Genomic DNA, 6,000 nt, shown 5'->3' on the forward strand with positions numbered 1-6,000 from the left:
ACCAGTTGTCATTCTGGTTATTCAAATTCCAGAAATGGATCCACACTGACTGAGCCTGTGAATGGGAGACCCTGGGGCTGTTTTATAAGTACACTCTTAGAAAAAAAAAGGTGCTATCTAGAACCGTAAAGGGTTCTTCAGCTGTCCCCATAGGAGAACTCTTTGAATAACCCTTTTTGGTTGCGGGTAGAACCCTTTCGGTTCCAGGTAGAACCCATTTGGGTTCCATGTAGAACCCTCTGTAGAAAGGGTTCTACATGGAACCCAAATGGGTTCTACCTGGAACCGAAAGGGTTCTACCTGGAACCCAAAAGGATTCTCCTATGAGGACAGCCGAAGAACCCTTTTGGAACCCTCTTTTCTAAGAGTGTAGCTGAGGTACTTACATAGGCCAGTCTACTATGCATTTTGATGTATAGACATTGAAGAGATAGCTGTGGTGGATTTAAAGAACACTTGTGACCCAAAATATTTTTAGGAGAGAATTATAGATAATAATAAAAAAATTGAGGTTTTCAATGGTCAAAGTTTCAAAACATTAACCATTTAATTGAAGGATTCATATTATTGCCATGGAGTGTTGAAAGACATTCTATTGTTGCCTGAGCGCTTTACATTACTTTCTGGAATTGCACAGCACCTGAAAGGGCTACACATTCTTCTGTGGCACTGGCAAAGCATGCTGTGCGCTCTTAACTGGGCCTCCCTAGCCCTCCTCCTCCCACCCAGGGGTGTAGTGTTACTCTTACTGCCTGGCCAAACGAACACCTGCTACACCCCCACCCCGAGGTCATGGCCCAGCTCCAGAGATTGCTACCACAACAACACTCTCACACCCCCCCCCCCCCCCGTACACATGCAAATATCAAACCATTCCCTTGAATGTCAACATCCTAACCTAAATAACTCCTCCCATGTCCTAAATTACTCCAATGCACCACACTGAGGATTATGACAAGTTTGCAATTATCCATTTCACACATGTCAGCAATACAATGTTCCCCTGAACATTTTTGACTGATGTCAAACCAGTTTGTTTTAAACAGTCCTTCTAAAAAAGAATGCCCTGTGAAATGTTGCATTGCATAGGTTCTATTCCAGGGTAACTGTGTATGTACATGTTACAGAAATATGACATAGATTATTCCACTGGTACTCTGGTGTCCGGCATATCCTTTATAACAAGTTGATACAGGCCCAGTCCTCTTGTTGCACTGCGTTACATGTGTTTGTTAGTTGAAATCAGACAACATTCTCTGCACGCCTAAAAGTGCTCTGGTCTGACCCACGGAAATGACAGCACACTGCAGACGGTTGGAGGTCATCCCATCGTATAGAGCTGGACATAAACTCACTATTTGACCATCCAGTCTAGTCCATGCCTTTCCTATGAGAACCTCACAGTCTCTCCTACAGTGAAATGACTCAGTACTCACTAGATAACTGTATCCTCTCTGTGGATGTAGCCACTAATCCAGGGGTGGGCAAACTACACTTTTAGGCAGGCATTCAATCCGGCCCGTGGGGGGGTAAAAAAACACTCCAGGCCACGCTTGAACGTCTAAAACCAGATCGAAGTATGTCGAAATCCCGATGTAGCCTAGTCAGTGTCAGTGGTCAGTAGAAGCACAATGATTCACTCTGTATATCCCTGTGTGTCTGTCAGTCCGTTTTTGGCCTTTCTGTCTCTGCTTTACCCCGTTGGAAGAAACCAGAAACATCCAGTTTTCAAGGATGCAGTATCTTCAACCTAGCTTACTTTTCCCCTGTAAACCGGTTGTGGGGACGCCGCCTCAGGCGTTTCTTTTACACCTGCTACGTTAGGTTAGCTTTACCCTGACACCCAGGACATAGGACAGAAAATCAAATCAAGGTGTGGACTATCAGTGAAATGCTGACTTACGGGTCCTTCCCAACAATGTAGAGAAAGAAAATAGAGAAATAATAGAAAAGTAAAACACGTAATAATAAATACACAATGAGTAAGGATAACTTGGCTATATACAAGTGGTACAAGTACCGAGTCGATGTGCAGGGATACGAGGTAATTGAGGTAGATATCTACATATAACTAGGAATAAAGTGACAGATAGTAAACAGTAGCAGCAGCGTATGTGATGAGTCAAAAATAGTTAGTGCAAAAAGGGTTAATGCAAATAGTCCAGGTAGATATTTGGTTAGCTAGTTCACTAACTATATAGCAGTCTTATTACTTGGGGGTAGAAGCTGTTCAGGTTCCTGTTGGTTCCAGACGTGGTGCATCGGTACTGCTTGCCATGTGGTAGCAGAGAGAACAGTAAGTGACTTGGGTGGCTAGAGTCTTTGACAATTTTTAGGGCCTTTCTCTGACACCGCCTGGTATAGAGGTCCAGGATGGCAGGGAGCTCTGCCCCAGTGATGTACTGGGCCGTCCACACTACCCTCTGTAGAACCTTGCGGTCGGATACCAAGCAATTGCCATACCAGGCGGTGATGCAGCCAGTCAAGATGCTCTCAATGGTGCAGCTGTATAACTTTTTGAGGATCTGAGGGCCCATGCCAAATCTTTTCAGTCTCCTGAGGGGAAGAGGCGTTGTCGTGCCCTCTTCACGACTGTGTTGGTGTGTTTGGACCATGATAGATCCTTAGTGATGTGGACACCAAGGAACTTAAAGCTCTCGACCCACTAAACTACAGCCCCGTCGATGTGAATGGGGGCGGGCTTCACGATCAGTCCACGATCAGCTCCTTTGTCTTGCTGATGTTGATGGAGAGGTTGCTGTCCTGGCACCACACTGCCAGGTCTCTGAACTTCTCCCTATAGGCTGTCTCATTGTCGTCAGTGATCAGGCCCACCAATGCAGTTGTGGGTGAACAGGGAGTACAGGAGGGGACTAAGCACACACCCCTGAGGGGCCCCCGTGTTGAGGGTCAGCGAGGCGGATGTGCTGTTGCCTACCCTCACAATCTGGGGGTGTCCTGTCAGGAAATCCAGGATCCACTTGCGGAGGGAGGTGTTCAGTCCCAGGGTCCTTAGCTTAGTGATGAACTTGGAGGGCACTATGGTGTTGAACGCTGAGCTGTAGTCAATGAACAGCATTCTAACGTAGGTGTTCCTTTTGTCCAAGTGGGAAAGGGAAGTGTGGAGTGCAATAGAGATTGCATCATCTGTAGATCTGTTGGGGCGGTATGCGAATTGCAGTGGGTCCAGGGTGTCTGGGATGATGGAATTGATGTGAGCCATGACCAGCCTTTCAAAGCATTTCATGGCCACAGATGTGAGTGCTATAGGGCGATAGTCATTAAGACAGGTTCCCTTGGCGTTCTTGGGCACAGGGACTATGGTGGTCTGCTTGAAACATGTAGTAGGTATTACAGACTGGATCAGGGAGATGTTGAAAATGTCAGTGAAGACACTTGCCAGCTGGTCAGCGCATGCTCTGAGTACGCATCCTGGTAATCCGTCTGGCTCTGCGGCCTTGTGAATGTTAACCTGTTTAAAGGTTTTGCTCACGTCGGCTACGGAGAGCGTGATCACACAGTCGTCCAGAATAGCTGGTGCTCTCACACATGGTTCGGTGTTGCTTGCCTCGCAGCGAGCATAGAAGGCATTTAGTGCATCTGGTAGGCCTGCGACACTGGGCAGCTCGCGGCTAGGTTTCCCTTTGTAATCCGTGATAGGTTGCAAGCCCTGCCACATCTGACGAGCATCAGAGCCGGTGTAGTATGATTCTATCTTAGTTCTGTATTGACTCTTTGCCTGTTTGATGGTTCGTCAGAGGGCATAGTTGGATTTCTTATAAGAGTCCCGCTCCTTGAAAGTGGCAGCTCTAGCCTTTAGCTCAGTGCAGATGTTACCTGAAATCCATGGCTTCTGGTTTGGATATGTATGTACGGTCACTGTGGGGATGACGTTGTCGATGCACTTATTAATGAAGCCGGTGACTGATGTGGTAAACTCCTCAATGCCATCGGATGAGTCCTGGAGCATATTCAAGTCTGAGCTAGTGAAACAGTCCTGTAGCTTAGCATCCGCTTCATCGGACCACTTCCGTATTAAGCGCGTCACTGGTATTTCCTGTTTTTAGTTTTTGCTTGTAAGCAGGAATCAGGAGGATAGAGTTATGGTCAGATTTGCCAAATGGAGGGTGAGGGAGAGCTTTGTGTGTGTCTTTGTGTGTGTCTCTGTGTGTGGAGTAAAGGTGGTCTAGAGTTTTTTTGCCTCTAGTTGCACAGGTGACATGCTGGTAGAAATGAGGTAAAACGGATTTCAGTTTTCCTGCATTAAAATCATCCGGCCACTAGGAGCACTGCTTCTGGATGTGCATTTTCTTGTTTGCTTATGGCCCTATACAGCTTGTTGAGTGCGGTCTTAGTGCCAGTATCGGTTTGTGGTGGTAAATAGACATCTACAAAAAATATAGATGAAAAGTCTCTTGGTAAATAGTATAGTCTACAGCTCATGAGGTATTCTAACTCAGGCAAGCAGAACCTTGAGACTTCCTTAATATTAGAGATTGCGCACCAGCTGTTGTTAACAAATACACACACCACCCCCCTTGAGTTTACCCGACGCTGACGTTCTGTCCTGCCGATGCATAGAAAAAACAGCTTGAATATTATCCATGTCCTTGTTCAGCAAAGTTTCAGAGAAACATAGGATATTACAGCTCGTTCAGTTTTTTCTCAGGTGATTGTACAATTGCCAACAGAACAGAGAGGAGGCTGATTATTTACTCGTCGCTGTAATATCATCAGGGTACCCGCACATCGGCCTCTATATCACCATCTCTTTCTCTTCCGAGTGTCGGGGATTGGGGCCTGGTCCGGGGTGAGCAGTATGTCCTGTGCCACCAACTCATTGAAGTAGATATCTTCAAATAAATTGAGGTTAGTGATCGATGTTCTGATGTCCAGAAGCTCTTTTCTGTCATAGGAAATGATGGCGGAAACATTATGTACAAAAAAAGTTCACATCAGCGTGAAAAAAACACACAAAATAGCCCGTAAAATGGCCGCTATACATTCCAGCGCCGTTCTGTTTCATCCGTCTTAGTCTTACCTTGGGTGCGTCACTCCTGGGAGTACTGTTGTGGTTCTGCAAGCACGCCGTCGGGATCAGTGGCGACATCAAGGGGATGTTTCATCAGGTCCGCCTCCTGCCTGAAGATAGGCCCCTCCTACGGTTTGTGTGGCGCGACATGAAGAGAGAAGAGCCCCCTGATGTCTTCGATTGGCAGGTGCTTCCCTTTGGCACCACATGCAGCCCATGCTGCGCAATCTTTAACCTCCAGAGGCATGTCACCGAAAATATGGTATTATTTTATGTATCATTAAGGCAAATGTAGGGAGAGGTCAAAGGTAAAATATAATAAACATGTTTGATATTTTATAATCCAGATACATGCTTAAATAAGGAATATAGCCATGTAGTATATGCTGTGTTTCAAATGAATGTATGTACTCTTTCACAAAAGCTCTCAACAGTATGCGTTACATTAGTTCTTTTTTAAGAAGGGGCCTAGGCCACGCAGCCACGCAGCCAATAGAATGATAGAATGAGAGATAGAATATAGAAAAAAGCATTCATGACCTTTTGGAGAGGACATTGTGTGACAGCTGGACGTTGAAAAAGAAGGGTGGTGTAGAACTAAAATAAGTTAGGAATTTGCCATAAGGGGGGTAACTGAATATGCCATGTAAGCATGTTTGTGCATTTGTGTGTGTATAAAAGGGAGCTCTAAGCCAGAGAGAGACAGCCGTTCCATGGAACTGCTCGGCTTTTGTTATTAGATAATAAAGTCTAATTTTTGGATTCACAGGCTCCAGTTTCTTGAGAGATATTTTAGAGTTGACTACTTTGGAGTCAAATATTTTTACGACAAAAACAGCGAGCCTGGCGAAGATATTCGGTTCTCTGTGGAGAGGTGCTTCTACGTTGACAACTGCCTCCAGAGCGTCGCAACACAAGCAGAAGCCAGACAGCTAGTGGACAAGCTATGAGAGCTCCTGGCATCTGGC

Source organism: Coregonus lavaretus, assembly GCF_964263955.1.
Source record: "Coregonus lavaretus genome assembly, chromosome: 2".
Lineage (NCBI taxonomy): Eukaryota > Metazoa > Chordata > Actinopteri > Salmoniformes > Salmonidae > Coregonus > Coregonus lavaretus.